At 38.1% G+C, this 18060-nt stretch overlaps 1 long non-coding RNA gene across 2 annotated transcripts in view; it reads right to left on the minus strand.

Annotated features, from left to right (window-relative positions):
- Positions 1–17755, minus strand: part of LOC127661427 (uncharacterized) — a 56104-nt gene extending 38349 nt beyond the window's left edge. For both annotated transcript variants that reach the window (XR_007972760.1, XR_007972761.1), the window contains exon 1: positions 17547–17755. This is a non-coding gene — a long non-coding RNA (uncharacterized LOC127661427). The remainder of the gene's footprint in view (positions 1–17546) is intronic.
- Positions 17756–18060: the final 305 nt, after the last annotated feature.

Consider the following 18060-nt stretch of genomic DNA (forward strand, 5'->3'; position numbering starts at 1 on the left):
ACATACACCAGAAGCTCTCCCATGTGACATCATATCCTGGTTTGTTGCATTGTCTGAAAAAAAAAAGAATTATTGTGAGCTCAAAGCCGAGTGTGACTGCCCCTTTAAAGTGGAAAAAAAAAGAAAAAGTTTTGATGCATAGGTTCTCAACCTGCGGCCCACAGGCCCTCACGCATGGAAGTGCGGCCCACGATATGCCACCCACATTTCAGTTTTACAATTCCTTTTCATTTTTAAATTAATGTAAAAATTATTATATATGTATTAAACAAATATAAGTATGACCTATAGGAAAATGCCAACGAAGGAACACATGCAAACAAGATGAGTCGAAGCATCAGAAGTGAAGGTAGGAGAGTGCTGGATGAATGGAAGAACCAGTTTGCTGTCACTGGTCGAGACAGTCAGCCTTTCTGATTGCTCTGTAGTAAAGTACGAAATGCGATTGCTGAACTGAATATAATGCAAGCTAGTTTAAAAGTGTCCCAGGCCATGACATTAGCAACGTTCAGAATTTCATGGCTCCTTGCCAAATACGGCAAACCATTCAGTGATGGGGAACTAGTTAAAAACTGTTTTCTGGAATCACAATGTCTATTTGATGATCTGAGCAACAAGAGTGAGATCATCCGCAGGATAAAAAGTTTACAGCTCAGTAATGACACAGTTACATGTCGAATTTCAGAAATGAACTTGACAGAACCACTAAAATCTAAGCTAGCCACTGCTTCAGCACACAGTTTGGCAGCAGATGAATCAACAGACATCGGAGAGGTTACTCAGCTTTGCATTTGGGTGAGGTATGTGAATTCAGGAACGTTTGAGGTTACAGAAGATTTATTGGCATTGAAAACGCTTAATGAACGAACAAGGGGCGAGTACATTCATAGAGCACTTAGTGAAGCATGCAAAGACATGAACATACCGGCATCCTCTGTCGTCTCCATCTCTACTGATGGTGCACCCTCAATGACGGGAAAACACAAGGGTCTTGTTGCTGAAATGCGAAAAATGTCCCCTGTATTGTTGGCATTTCATTGTATTGCACCAGCAAGCACTGTGCAGCAAGTTAGCTGATGGATACCTCTTGAAGGTTATGGACACTGTGGTCAAGGTGGTCAACTTCATTCGAGCACACCCTCTACTGCACCGCTGGTTTGTTGCATGAACTGGAAAGTGCCTACGGAGACCTCGTTCTGCACAGCGAAGTGAGATGGCTAAGTTGGGGAAAGGTCTTCGGCTTTCTGGATTTACTCCCAGAGATAGTTCACTTTCTTGATCACAGTGGCGAGGGAGAGAGATTTCCAGTCTTGAGAGACAAGGAATGGTGAACCAATCTTGCCTTTCTTGCAGACATCACAGTTCACCTAAACAAGCTAAACCTGCAACTCCAAGGTGACGGAAAACACGTCGATGACCTGTTGTGCTGTATTGAGTACAAAATGAAGCTAGGACTGTACGCTGCACAACTCAACTAATATCCCACAACTGAATGTCGCGAGTGAGTGTGTATTGGACACACAACAGATAGAAAGATTTGTTGCAACTGTCAATCAAATGCAAGAAAACTTTATCTCTCGTTTTTCAGATTTTGAGAAACTTCAATTTGCTGGACATTTCATCAGAGTGCCGTTCACTTTCCCTGTGGAAAAAGCAAGGACTTGGCTGCAACTTCTGTTTTGCCCCGCCACTCACTTGAAGATGAATTGATGAATGTTCAGGCAAGAGGAAACATCCATACAGCGCAGCAAACATCCTCAGTTACAGAAATGTGGCAAAACATCCCTGGACAGAACCTCAGATTATTAAGTTCGAAAGTGCTTTAAATATTTGGATCAACATACATTTGTGAACGCACATTTTCAGCAATGTCGCATATCAAGTCACACTTCCGTGCACGACTTATAGACTGCAACTTACAGTCGCAACTTCATTGTGCTGTGACTCCTTTCGAGTCGAATTTCACCAAATTGGTCAGCTCCCGACAACACCAGGTGTCCCATTAATGGTGAGTGTTGTGTTCTTGTATGAGTAATTACAGTCAATGAGATAACACTGTGGTTCCATATGCTAGTGTCTAAAAAAGATGAAGAACAAGAGTGTGTAGGCTTCACTAGATGCTGCCAATAATGTAACACGCTGGCATTATTTGTTTGTCCTCCTTGATGTATTATTAATATATCTGAAACTTACAAGTGACTCCTCATGCTTACCAGAACTATACATAACAATGAGTAGCATTATACTCTGTTTAAATGTAATTGTCTAGGTATCACAATATTCATATTATTAACTGCTAATACCATAATATTATATCCGGTTGGTTTTAATTGATGATGTCATGTGTAAATTATATGCGGCCCTTGAGATTTGCACTTGGACCGTAGTGCGGCCCAGTAGAAAAAAAGGTTGAGAACCACTGTTTCCTCACATGAAGCATGATCACATAATATGCAACTTTTATGTTTTTTTGCATGGTGAGATAAAGAGCTATTTTTTATTGAATTGAAAATTTAATTTGGCTGACAAATATTCAGTTCTGTTGTGGGTTAATTCCATTGAGTTGTGGGCTAATTCGTTAGTGTTTTGTGGTAATTCCATTGAGTTGTGGACTAATACTGTGTTGTATGAGTTAATTCCGTTGTGCTGTCAACATTCGTTTGCGTTACAAATGCCATTACGATGAACATTTGCACACAATTCCATTCTGTGGAAGTAAATAAGGTTGTGTTTTATTTCAGCCCTGAGGAGTATAATGGTAGAGTGACCTCTTAGATTGGCCGTTCACCTGGCGGTTGAACTGACCATCCCTCCCACACTTTTCCACACCATCAGGTTTTCATGGCCTGTGAACTGCATGTGGTTCATGTTGATCCAGCACATATGAGAAGTCATTTCTTCAACTACAATATAAAGGAAACTTCTTAACAATTAGAGGTGAGGAACAGAACACAAGAGCAAGCGTGTTTGTTTTTCCTTTGTGTTTTGTTGGAAGGATGATAGTTCATCTCATGTAGCAGCAATCTGAACCGACAGGAAGAAAGGGAAGTCTGTGTTTCTGTGGTTTCTCTGTAAACTCAACATCATGACTGAATTATTTAAACTGTTTTTGTATCAAAATGTATTTGTATTTTCTATTTCCAGCTAAACATGTTCTAAGCCTGCACTGACAACAGCTAATCTCATACTGATGACCATACAGTGTGAAAAATGAGAAATGTGGGCGAAACAACAAGGAAAGAGAGTTTAAAATGAAAGGTTATTATTTTGTACTGTCAAATCTCTTGCCTTTGGTAGTTTTTCTACTAGGCATTTTAAAAAACAAGGTAACAAGACTTCTCATGTCAGTAAATTAAACTGTTTTAACTGAAATATCCCATCAGGTCAGTCTTGCGTAACCAGACTTTTGACTGTCGGCATAAAGTCTGGTTCACTTTGCAGCTTATTCTGGCACCGACTTAAACAGAAAGAGACATCTGATTAACACATGAAATTACCAATCACAGCTCATTTAATTTTTAAGTGCTGTTTATAGGTGAGTGTATCTAAAATATATAAGACCACAATGATAGACCTACATGAAAAATACTTCACAACCAGCTGTATTAAAAAAAAACACACACATATAGAATACATTTTTGTGAAATGTGTGTATATGTGAGTATAGGGATGCTCTGATATGGAATTTCTGGGCCATTATGATAACCAATAATTCACAGCTCATTGTGGCCGATACTGATAACAGATCATTTGACTTTTTAAATTTTAGCCCTTTAAATACGAACTACTCTTTAAAAAAAGAGGTGTTGTTTGGAAGCTTGGAATCTGTACTTCACATTCTGACCATCACATTCTGACCATCTTTTAACTTCTGCTATTGAAGGTTTGATGTAACATCAACCAGTGTGAGTGTGACTATTACAGATGTTTGCTGATTTCAATGAGAAACAAATGACATTACACTTGCATTAATGGTATTGTGTCCATTTATATAAGTATTTACATTAATTCTCTGCATTAATTACATTCATATCTGATAACCAATACAATAATGGTAATTCACAACTTATTGTGGCCGATATTATCAATAATTAAATTATTTCGTTATAACCTTTTAAACTAGATCTGTTAGCTAATTAATTAAAAGCGAATTACATTTCATATATACATGGTAGAAAATATTAGCGGTAATTCTACTATCATCGCAATAATAATATTTTGATTTCTCCAGTTATCGGCCAATCATATGTCATCTGCTGATATATCATGCACCCAAATTTCAGTTTATTCAGAGATTTGATGCCAAAAACATTGCAAACTTTGGCAAATCAAGTAAATATTTTTTTCTTAATTTTTTCATAATGGTAACATGTAAACACAACACAACAAAAAGACTAGTGCATCCTGACTCATCAAAAACTGATTGGAACTGCAGGTTTTGAGTCAGCTCTTCTTATTTTTGTGTTCAATATGAGATGGTCAGTGAACTGACTGTGTTGTCTGAAGGTGTGTAGTCTTAGGCTAGTTAGTGTGCTGTTAGTGACTAGTTAGTGTGCTGCTGCCTCCCAAAACCACCAGGCTTACTGGACTCATGGACAAATGCTGAGGTACGCTTTGTGGTCCAATTTATGCACATGTAGGGCATTTCAGAAGCGACTTGCAGTGCATGCAAACTATACATTTTATGAGTACATGCATTCCCTGCGAATCAAACTTGTGACCTTGGCAGCTTCATGCTAAATAAAGCTACAGAAACACATTCATGTCCAACTCTTTGATATGTTTGAATTCATCCTTATGTCACAGGTTTGGTCCAATGGTAGCGTTGTCCTCTATTAAAATGTCCTTGTTGCTAAAACCATGTAAATTAATTGCATTGAGAACAACAGTCACATATTGGACCTGTTATCAGCTCTGTAGAGGTACAGAGAAAAATTCAACAGCGACAGCGTCTGAACAGCTGCCCATGAGAGCAGAACAAACGGTCCAATCACAGAACTGGCAGGATGAAAAGAGGTTCTGATTGATGTAGTGCCATAACATTGAGTAGCGCTAATTTACTGTGGCTTCCATGCGAGAGAGCATGGTTCTCCACCCATCCAGAAGACCAGAGCTTACAACTCTTCCATACTCCAGCTGATTACAGCCAAGCTGGACTGATGGATCATTAATGAGATTGGACTAGAAGTAGAGATGGATGGAGGGGAGAGATAGAGACATATATCTAACTGTAAAAAAAGATGCTTAGGTAAACAGCATGATTAAGAGGCTGGTCAATTAGAAACCATTCCCATAAAAGCACTGCTGTAAAAGCAGGATGAATCACGATGCGGCCATCTTTATAACACTTTTGGATAGGCTGGATGGCTATTTCCTATGTAAACAAGTGGCATAAAAGTATAGCTCCTATCTACTTGAATGGGGACAGTCCAAAATCTCCAAAACGGTCAAGATTATGATCAGAAGAACAAACAGTATTTAAAATCAGCAGTAACATCTTACAACTATAGTATCATAAATTGTGCTTCTTTAGTTAAGATCATGCTAAAAAACAAATTTTCCTGGCTTATTCAGCTAAAGCGCATTCAAGCTCTCGAGTTGATTGACAGGTGATGTCTGTATCTAAAAGGTGATTAGCTATTTTACCTGTAAGGTTGGACTTCCTTTGCAATTTCTCCCATTAATTTTAATACCATTGGTTTTTCTCTGCTAATCTGTCTCTGGCATGATGCAATATTAGCACAGCAGGCTAACTGGTTAGCATTCTGACTGGAAACATATAGAGAAATGTTTAATTTGTCCATTTGTTGCTTTAGTAATAAATCATGTGATATATCATAGAGCTAACGTGACATTCATTTATGTATTTTCAACATAATGACAACAAATCTTCAAGCAATAGTGTAGTATTTCCCTTACAAAAAATCTAAACTAGCCGCAAACTTGCTGCAAATTTGCAGCTCATTATTTTCACATGAAAATTAGCTTTTGATTTGCCGAAAATGTTTGCCAGAAGTTTGCAGCTCTTCGCTGCCAGTAGTGGTGAACCTCTGGCAAGCCTTTGGCAACAATGGACAATTTGCAGCAAAGTTCACTTGCATGTGAAAATTATCAGTAGGGAATTTGCAGAAATTTGTTAAGGATTCTTAAGGATTAGTATCGAGGGATCTCAGTTCTTCATGACACCATAACTACACCAATGAAATAAATGTTTTTGAAAGCAACATACAAATTGTAAAAATGTCTTCTTTATAATTGAAGATGTTTTGCCATAATTAAGTTCTCCTGAAAAGTTTGTACTTATCAGGTCAGAAATCGTTCATATGATGTGATCACTGATAGCACACATACATCACCCAGACATCTATTTAATGTGTGTTTAAATCTAGAAGACGATTTTATTTAGAGTGTATGTTTTAGATGGTTAGCTCATCTGCAATACATCTAGAAGACATTAGATCTCAGATTTCAAAAAGCAGCAGATGTCTTTGAGACATTTATGATTTAGAGTGTACGAAATCTGATGGTTTTAAGATGTTTATTAGATGTTAATTAGAATTTGATGCTTACCAGATGAAACACTCTTAAACAGACATATCAGAGATGTATGTGTCCTTTCTGTGGTGATTTAGTGGAAAGAGATTTAGTTGGAAAGAGTTTAATTACATTTTTCTTCCACTCTTTTTAACTAGCCAACAAAGACATAAAGCTTTTTTAGCACCAATGTAAAAAAAATAAAGAGCAAAGCCACACATTCAGTGTGTAATTGATGCATTATCTATTTTATCATTCTTGTGCCACCACATATAATGATGGGACATTTTTGTTTTGTTTTATGTGTCTGCTGCTTCATAAACCAGCTAAATGAGTCATATTTTCTGGCAAGCTATCAAGGGCAAGAAAAAAGTATGTGAACCCTTTGGAATTACCTGCATTTATGTATACCTTTGTCTTACAATAATAAAACAAACACAAGCTATTTTAACTAATAACACACAAATTATTTTAACTAATAACACAAATTATTGTAAATATTGAATACATCATTCAAAGATTGACAGTATAGATTTTGAAGAACAATGTGAATCCTTAGGCTAATGAAGTCAACAAAACGAATTAGAGTCAGGAGTTGGCAAACCTGGCATCCAATTAATTAAATGAGATGGTGTGGGTTAGAGATACTTTGACTTAGCAAACTCAAAATGTTTGAGTGCTTTTTATATTCACAAGAAGCATCTGCTGATGTGGACATGCTTCTACAAAAAGAGATCTCAGAAGACCTACAATCAAGAATTGTTGCTTTGCATTAAGCTGGAAGGTTTAGTACTGTGGCTGCTCAACCTAGAAGTGGCCATACAGACAAGATGACTCTAAGGGCACACAGCAGAATGCTCAATGAGGTAAAAAAAGAACCCTAGAGTGACAGCTAAAGACTTGAAGGAATCATTGGAACTGGTTAACATCTCTGTTCATGAGTCTATTATATGGAAAACATTAAACAGGCATGGTGTGTGTTCATGGCAGGACACCACGAAGGAAGCCACTGCTTTCCAACAAACACATTGCTGCGAGACAGAATTTGTCAAAAACGTGTAGACACTCCACAACACTACCGGGAAGATGTTTTGTGGATTGATGAAACTAAGGTTGAATTGTTTGGGAAGAACATGCAGCACTACGTATGGTGTAAAATGGGCACCACATACCAAAAAGAAAACATCTCAACAGTTAAGTACAGGGAGCATCATGATTTGGAGCTACTTTGACAGTATAACAGTCTCAATATTAGATTGTTCTCTTAGGAAAATCAACATCCGGAGAACATCAACATTCAAAAGGAGTCATATTCAGTCATATTCAAAGTTGAGCTTTATCACCAAGTTATCTATAAGCCAAATGTTTGTGAGGGGTCGCTTGTGTGTGCGGTTAGTACGACAGAGAGAGAGAATAAAGTGCACCAAAGCCAGTTTCCCAATAGTGGGAGAGAAAGCAGCTGTTAGTTTATCACTCAGAGACACACGGTGAACAGCTCGTAAACCGTCCTGCGGTCTTTGGAACTTTAATGGCTAAACTCAGTGTGCTGGTCTCATCCACGATGGCAGAAATACACAATAGTCCAACGTGGTTGGATTACAACACAGCAAATTCTAATTTGTGATAACAGTACACTACGTTAAAACCTTGAGTATTATTAGCAGCAATGAGTGGACTCGGCGGTCTGTAAACTGTACAAGCAATAACCTTTATACACAAGAATCACACAATATAATATTCTCTCTCTGCCCAGACGTAAACCTCTTACATGGATCGTGTAAGGACGCAGGCTCGGGTGATGATGGGAGGCCATTTCGTTGCTCTGTTGGTGAACAGTACAGCTGCTGATTCTCGGCGAGCTGGCGGAGAAATCAGCGACATCGACTTGGTTGAAGAGGGAAGAGAAATCTTCTTCTTCACTTCTGAAGGCCAACGGATGGGGATGCGGATTGCTCAGCGGTCTCCTTCGAATCTGTTATGAGTGTTCGGTGGAACACAGAGTAATCTCAACTTGTCCAGCGAGATGGAGATTGTATGGCCACAGTTTCAAGTCTTACGTTACTTCCTTGTGCAACAAGGCTATACCTGAGAGCAGCGATGAGATGCATCTACATACAGCATGCAAAGTCGCTGGAACCACGATGCCCAGAAGGATCTCAGAGTTATTTCTACTCCCGATGACATCATAGTTGAGGGGCATTCTGTTGTGCGCCTCATCCAATAGGAGTTGAGAGTTCGATCCTTTGGAATTTCACACATAGGTGTAAAGTGAGCAAGGCTTCATTTGTTTGATTTTGGCATGTTTTTTATCAGTAAGATTTATGTCTGTGTGTGTGTGTGTGTAGGCCTCCGTCAGGCTTTACGACTGTGTGCAGGCCTGACTTTGTCTTATCTCTGAATACATGAGGCCCAACAGAGCCCAGACCTTAACCCAATATAGATGCTGTGGAATGACCTCAAGAGAGCCATTCACTCAAGACATCTTAGGAATATGGCCGAGCTGAAGCAGTTCTGTAAGGAATAATGCTCCAAAATTCCTTCTGAATGTTGTGCTCAAGCTAACAGAAACGCTTGCTTGAGGTTATTTCTGCCAAAGGAGGATTGACTTGAGCAGGACGTTTCACAGTGGTAAGTTTTAATTTAGTAGCTTTCTTACAAGTACACAGTTGATTATTGTGAACCTTACAAAGCTTCAAGTAAAAGACAGTGCATCTAAGTTAGTCATCTTTTGCTGGAATGGATGCAGCCAAACTTTTTTCGCACAAGCTATGATCGGAGAACTGAGGCTTGTGAGCAAGTTAGCCGTGGACTACCGTGGATAGCAGGTGTAACATTACAGCTTGTAATTATATAATTATATAAGACTCATGAGATTAAACATTTTGTTACAAAGTTTTTGGTAAAAGCCGGCCCACAGCTGAATAGTAAACCCTTACCAAAATAATAGCGTTACATAGCAAGTTAGCCGAGCACTAACTCTCACTAACTCACAAAAATCCATCTCCACACTTGATCACTATTCATGATAGTAAGAACGAAGAGTTATGTTACACACTAAATGAACGGTAAAATCAAAAAAAGCATAATAGGGCCTCTTTAAATAAATACCAGACTATGGTATTCATCTTTGTACTTAGTTTCAGATGCCTTCTAATTTAATGACAAATCACAACTTTAAATGACGTTGTATGTATACACATGCAAGCATATATCCTGGTATTGCTTCCCATATGTTCCAGATATTTAATCTGGCAAACAAGTTTAAGGTGTCCACAGACACATCTTTTAATCATGTCTTCCTCAACAAGCATTTGTAAAAGCATGTTCGCAGTTGTCTTACAACACCTAATCATGAAAACAAAAAACAAACTCATATGTTTCTAGAAGTGCTACGATCCTGGCTCAACTATTCGTCTGTTACCCCAATTTTCAGCATCATTTAATGCTGCAAATGCATGTTTGACATATTACTGTATACATTATCCGTAAATGTTATTTTATTCATAAACCCATGGAGGCAGCAATTAGTGGTAGCCCTGCTTACAATGTTTTCAACAATGTACACCTATTAATTAGTGCTGGGCTAGGCTGTTATCACAGCAAAACACAGATGCCTTCCCAGACTTGCCAGCCCAGACCCAGACCTATGTGATCTATGTCTGACAACTTCAGGTTCCTTCGGCCACATTCACTAATGGCTCTATTTGGCTCTAAATGGCTCTGTTTTTAGGATGCAGGATACATAGCAGAGTACATCATTTATGTGAATCAGATCAACAAAAAAGGACATTCAATATACATTTTCAACCTGATCGATTCCGTCTAGCTCTCCCAAGTTAAATACCCAAGCGACCTGAAGTGTTTCTGCCTATTTTCACTCTACTCATTCTCTACCTATCCTGTAACTCTCAGTTTCCTATACCCTAGCGTGAGGCTGCCTCCGTTTTGTTTATTATTCCTCAAGCTTTCCTCCAGGGACAGCGAGCCAAACTCATTTACACTATCCTCATGGCAGGATTACACTAACTTGCAAACAAATGAAATGGAGAACCGTATATAAACAGCTGTTTAATTATGACTTTGTGGTGGCTTTTATGTGTCCTCAAATTGTAAATGTTAACAATGACTTAACACACTTTTAGTAGTATTATATTATACATGGTAGCCAACACCACAAAATAAACTGTAGTTGGTTGCTTTACATGTTTGCCAGACAGTTTTTTCTGTCTAAGTTTGCAGTTCTTAGCCAGAATATGGTGCAATATGGACCAGAATTTATGGCTCTGCAAACAAGGTTTGATTCAATGGTCTTGTTATTTTATTTATGAAACACACTTGTACCTTAGCTTAAGCTTAGTTTGGGGGTGGGTAGGCAGATGTTGATGAGACAGTTTCTTATTGTCTAGGTAGGCAGTATTTGACCAGAATAGACTTTAAGCTGATAGTCAAAAATCTGGCTCTGTGAGAGCAGGATTGGTGCAATAGTCCTGATATCTTATTTACTAAAATGTCCTTTACCTCAGGGCAGGTTTTAGGAAGAAGTGGGGGGTTGGCATGAGCTCAGTTTGATGGTGAGTGAGATGCTTGGCAGTCGAAGAGAGAGAGGGCACTTGCCCAGGGCAGGGAGGTGAATCAATCCACCTCTGCCAAGAAACAAACGGTACATAAAGAGGAGAAGGAAACATTAGAAAGTGTGAAGACATACAGTACACTCAAGTCCTGGTGGACAAACATCAAGCTGTGAAAGAGAAATGAAGAGGATACAGCTGGGTGAATGTTCAGAGAAAGCTTGTAGGCTCAAGAACTGATAGAAAGATACAGATATGGCTGCAAGCAATTGCATATATGCTAATCACTCAGATTCAACAGTAACCAAACTCAGAGCAGGTCAGGAACTTTTACCTGCTCCACACAAGTAAACAGAAACCTTGTTATTCTCGTTATGCATTTGCATTGTAGATTAATTCTAATTTCTGCATAAATAGTCTCCCTCATCCAGGGACACTGCAAATATGACTATTGTGTTCCACAGTTCACTGCTTAAAAGGAATAGTTCGGCCAAAAATGTAAATGATGTAGTATTTACTCACTTAAAACACATATGCAGTTATTTTTTTCAGTGGACGAATTGTCTCGTGGTTCTTTTCCATATAGCATATTATAGTGACCATATTAAACCTGCTCTCATAGACTCACATTACTATACCTGCATTTTTGCTAAATTATTTCATGTGGTTTTTTGTATGTATCACAGCAGTTTCCTGGTGAAATACTGGATGCACTACAACATCAATGACTATATTCCCTTTCACACAAATCACAAGCAAAACAGCAGAGTGAAATCAAACTGCGCAAGCCATGCAAAGGACCAGGTACAAGTCCCAAAGAGTATTGACAAGTGGGCCAAAATGATGTGGTTGCTCCAGCAATTGCATTTTATTTTCTCACATTTGCTTATTATGACACTATCAGTTAAGTTTAAGGTTTAGGGCAGGGAGGTAGGTAGGTTGTGTTGATTTAAATCTCGATATATCATTAACCTTAAATACCTCATCTGTTTGGGAGAACATATAACTCGCTTTTAGCGTGACACAATGGACATTTCACCTCGGAAACGCCACAATACGTGTAATGAACCACGTACAGTAATGTCATCCTGCAAAAATTGTATTTGCATGAGATCAGGCTCAGCACATCTGTCAAGCTCGAAAAGGACAAAAATAAGCACCATAAAGTAGTCCATATGATTTTATGTGATATTTTCTAAGTTCCAATTTATGTTGTTAATCACTGAAAATCTTTCCCTCTGTCAAAGCTTTGAAATGCACAACAAAAGTATCAACTACAAAAAAGGCATGTCAATGGCATTTGATTCAAAATACCATTGATTTTCGCATGTCTTGTGGACAATGGACAGACTGTACATTTTAAAGAATGTAAATAATTATTTGAATTTAGTTTTGTTTCTCATACAGCACCATCATATGGGTTCAGTAGACTAGGAGTATACACACAAGTTGCATAGACTGGTGCAAAATTGCATGAGGCTGAATAAATAATGATAGAATTCTCACTTTTGGGTGAACTATTCCTTTAAAGTTTAAAAGACCTGGAGAAGATGTGTATGTTCTACAATTCCGCACATGATCTCAACAATAGTGGGGTGGAAAGAAATAGAGCAAGTGAGCGAGAAAGAGTGATACCGAGGGAATAAACATCGACTTCCTTTGAACATGTTCCTGCTTTATATTTCCTTAAGCTGAGGGAGTCTTGGGACCCTAGCTGGATCATTCTGGACTTGCTGATTCACTCAGTCTCTGTAGGTACTGATGTACCACTTTTAAATGGGCTAAAAGTGACCCAAATTTGTCTGAACCTCTCTGAAACAGGTCGACTGAGCCGACTGGCTGTACTCAGCAAAATTCAGAAAGCCCACAATCTCAACGTCATGTTTTATTTATCAGATGTGAATGTGGTTGGGTGGGGTCTCATGGGCAATATAGATGCTGCCTGATCAAGCTAAGCCCTGGCAAGAAAACAAAGACACACACACACAGGATTTCATATGCCACTGGACTGGGGGAAACAAGAGAAATGGACCCAACGAGCCAAGGAACAGAACAACAACTGAAACAGAGCACCTGTGAGAGACTCAGAGTTGGGAGAGATGCTAATGCTAACAGTTTTCAGTGCCTTATCGAACCCTCACCAGACTGTTGAATCCCCATTACCATGACTGTTGGGCATATGTTACATTCGTAGAAGTGTTGTATTTAGGCAGTCCACTCTAATATGTTTTCATTTGAAAATGCATTGATTTGACTATGTTTACACCTCTCATCCACATTGGAACAGCATTTTATTCCACTATAAACCGAACGTTTTGAAAGTACCACATTCTTTGGAAAGTGGTGACGTTAGAAAACAGAAAATGTAATTTTCAAATGAAAACGGATTAATGTGGACGTGGCCACAGATAATGGTGATTGTTTATAGGAATAGTCCACCCTTAAATAAAAAGTATATCAATATTTACTTACACTCATTCTGTTCCAAATCTGCAAGCTGTTATTTTTCTATTAAAAACAACGGGAGTCATTTTGAAGGATATTTTTAAACCTGTTTTCCATTCAACAACATTTCAAAAGTAGACAATATGACTTACGCACTACATTACAAGACTATTGAAGCCATAAGATAGCTTTGTGTGAAGAAAAAGACGTAAGTTCTTCCGCTCTGTTGAAGCTCTGATATCTGTTTGAGTTTTGTCGTCTTTGATGGCAATCATGTGTAACACTGTAATAATCACATGAAGTTCTCAATGAAACCTGAACTTCTTCATAATGTCGAATCCTTGCGAAACATACGCAAGAGATGTATTGAAAGCTAGGTACAATGCAACGAATGAAACAAAGAAGGTGTTTTGAGATGTGTTTTAGAAAATATTGTATTTTTAACTTGACACATCTAAAAATTATGGCAGTCCTGAACGCAATGCTGAAAAAACAGCGAGACATGGTGGTACGGTAAAACACGTCAGTCCAGCACATTTACATAGAAATAAAATAGACAAACAATGCCAATGCAAAACACAACGCAAAACAGGTATTATAACTAACTGGAAGTTATACTTAAAAACTGACTCAAACCCTGAAGGATTGCTGATGACCATCACGCTCGGGTCGGGTAGCAGATGTCTAATGTGTCGTAACTGAATGTGATGCACTATATTGAATATGCATAGTTAAAAATAATCTATTGTATGGCTTTTTAAGACTTGGAATATAATATACAGTATACTGTTGAGGTCCGAATTTACATACACTTTAAAACTAATTTTCGATCCAATCCACAGATTTAATATTAGTAAACTATAGTTTTGGCAAGTCATTTAGGACATCTACTTTGTGCATGACATGAGTAATTTTTCCAAATCTTTTCCAAAATTGTTTATACACAGATTGTTTCACTTTTCATTGACTATACCACAATTCGAGTGGGTCAGAAGTTTACATTCACTAAGTTAATTGTGCCTTTAAGCAGCTTGAAAAATTCCAGAAAATTATGTCAAGCTTTTAAGCAATTAGCCAATTAGCTTCTGATAGGCTATCTGGCTAATTGGAGTCAATTGGAGGTGTACCTGTGGATATATTTTAAGGCATACCTTCAAACTCAGTGCCTCTTTGCTTGACATTATGGGAAAATAAATCAAGACCTCAGAAAAACAATGGTGGACCTCCACAAGTCTGTACAGATGTGTGTAACTAAAAATGAATTGATCTTAATTTAGAGAGACAGAAGATGGATCAGTTTCTCCAAATATATATACTAATGAGCAGAAATGAGCTGACACCGTGAAATATTTCTCACTACATTTCACCTTTAATTCAGTAATAGCTTCTCAGATAAGGGCATGGCTGGTGTGCTGTGTCCAGTTCGGAGTGCTAAAGTGCATCCCTGCAGCTAGACACATGCTGTGGCTTTATGAGGCTTATTAATTATTCACAATTTAGCATTATTTAGCATCGACTATTACACACACACACACACACACACATCATCATCACCATCATCTTCATTATCAAGAGGCTAAACCTCATACAAACAGTGGCATCTCTACATTAAGGGCAAGTGGGGCTGTGCCCCACCATATATGGCGCTGCTGTGCAAGGAATTATATATTTATCTCATCTTAAACTTGTTTTATGTTCATTATAAAATAAAACTCCTATGCATGGGGCTAGTTCGTCATCCTCGAGTTAATCAAGGGAAATCTTGAGAACGTAACGTGCATGTGCAACAAGCATTCAATGATAACCTGAGGGGTGCATTTGTCTTTACCTCTGACCTGGTCCTTGGAAGTTACCGCTCTTCAGTTCAGACCTGCTTAGTGAACTTCACTGGTATGTTTTAAAAGCAAATCTTATATTTTATGTGTTTCTGGTTGGATTAGTTAGAGCACACTGCTCATCATTTCAATGAATTGTATACATTGCTTTGATGTGTTGTTGATGCATTGGTTTGTATTAGATTACAATAATTGCAAAATATTCAGAGTCTTTTGTATTGATTAGTTGTGTTATGTTCATGCGAGTCAGTGAGATGATATGCACAGCCTTTGACGATTTGCCTATATCTTTTTTTTGAGGTGCACATTTTAGTGGTGTTTGGTGCAGAGATGAAATAACTAGGGATGTTTGTGCATGGCATCGTGTTGCGCTAGAAAAACTTTTTTTTTCCGTCACTCTGACGGATTTCTGTCATGATCTATTTTTAATCTGTCATACTTGTTTTTTTTATTTTACATGCACTAGGGCTACATTCTGGGGCCTATCATCCATTATAATTGTATATACACATGACAGTGGATAGGCCTCTATGATAGATTTGACTCATGCTTGAGCCTGGTGAAACCAATGAGTTCTAGCGTGAAGTTCTGTCAGTTACTAGCTGCGGTTACATCATTTGTATTTTTATTTTATTTTTACTTTGCTGGTGAGAGCGCATTCATAAATGCACAAGTGTCTGATATCAACATAAAGTCTCACAGATGAGAAGCACAAACATCTCTGAAGCTCATTTAATACATTTACTTCACTTAAATAACTGAGAATTGTGCTAAACGCAATGTTTGCGCTTAATGAAATGCATTTTAATTAAATACCATCTTAATATTAAATGCAAGTATAATTGTCAGAAAAGATGCACCATTTTTTTAATACTTTCTTTTTGATATAATTCCTTTTTTGTGCTTTATTATCATGCATTAACACACATATTTATTGATGTTTTTAGTCATGAAATCAGACACCATCTCTCCACGTGAGAGACGCATGTTACCAGGTGTAAGTGGTGATGGTATCTGTTAATACACATCTTAATGCATCTTAATACCAGGGAATAATAAACAGAGCACACAGACATAGTGGGTGTGAGCGTGAAGTCAAAAGTGATGCACTAGATTAAAATGATTTTGCATCTGTCAAAATGAGACAACTTTTGGAATTGTATGTCAATGTTTCAAAAACTGGTAAATGATATGCCGAGTATTTTCAGTTAACGCAACCCCTGACATGTGTTATTTGATTGTTTGTGTCCCACCAGAAATAATGAGCCTGAGACGCCACTGCATACAAATATATCCATTTGCGCACACAAGTCACAAAATAATTACTTCCTGTTCCATACAACACAAAAATAAATAAAACAAGGAAACAACTAGGGAAAAGAGGACAGAGAGATAGAACGTATTACACAGCAAAAAAAATAAATAAAAAAAATTACAACAAAAATACAGATTTTTTATCAGTATTCTTGTCTTGTGATCCAGTAAACATATCTAAACATCCTTAAAACAAGATTTATTTACCTTGAAGCAAAATGGCATAAGATGCTAGAGTTGTTTTCAATGAACAATGAATTTGTTTATTTTTTAGGATTATATTTAAAAAAAAGAATGCAAATGGGGTAAGAAAAGACAAGATATATCTTGTGAAAACAAGACTTTATATATTATGCAATTTTGCTTCTAAAGTAAATTAATCTTGTTTTATGGATGTTCAGATATTTTCCTGGGAAACAAGACAAATTCCTGATTAGGAAAATTATTATTATTATATTTTTTTTCTGGATGCAGGCAGACTGTAGCTCATGTTTGCAGATTCAGTAAATTCTCAGGTGTGCATTCAGCCTGTCATGTAAACATGTGCTTACATCACAAAAGAACAAAGCGCCTGTGAATATGAAACCTTTAGCTGAGCGCACCGTTTCTGTGGATCTGGCAAACAGAGTCAAAATAACTCAGCATCCATACATTTCCCACAAACACCAGCCCTCGAACCAAACACTGACAAGTCATCCTATACATCTGCCATCATACACCAAACACATGCACCTGCACCAACACACTTTTAAACAGCAGAAGGAAGACCAAAGAGAGAACAGACAGGTCTCAAGTCGCTGCACGACTCACAGATGCTCAGTTGCAACAAATGCAATAATTATAGACTTACGTTCTAAAGGATTTCTGAACGCACGTGCCAGGAAAGAGAGAGCATGCTCCACACTCTGGACTGTCATACACACAGACTGCGAGACAACGGTCCACATGCACGCTGCTGTCTCTGTCGCACGCAGCTGTGAGGCAGAGAGTGTGTGTGATGTAGCTTACTGAGCAGATTGTGTGTGTGTGTGTGTGTGTAAGACACACCCTTGTCTGTTAAACTCTTGGGAGTTGAGCTCGGCACACACACACAGCACGGCCAGCATCGGTTCTGATAAAGCCGGGTTTTGGGAGCAGGTTCGGGACGACAGCCAGAGAGAAAGTTGCGTGGTTATGGTTGATAAGACCGCTCAGCTGCTGCAGACAAAAGGAATAATGCGAGACTAATTGATCACTTGCTCCCTGTTTGCTTTATTTGTTCTCAAGAATAACAGCCGCGTGTGACAGGATATGAATCGTTACAGTGTGACGAAGGGATTAGCCAAAAAAGATGATTTTATTTCCTTTTTTGTTTTCTCCAAGTG

Source organism: Xyrauchen texanus, chromosome 21, assembly GCF_025860055.1.
Source record: "Xyrauchen texanus isolate HMW12.3.18 chromosome 21, RBS_HiC_50CHRs, whole genome shotgun sequence".
Classification (NCBI taxonomy): domain Eukaryota; kingdom Metazoa; phylum Chordata; class Actinopteri; order Cypriniformes; family Catostomidae; genus Xyrauchen; species Xyrauchen texanus.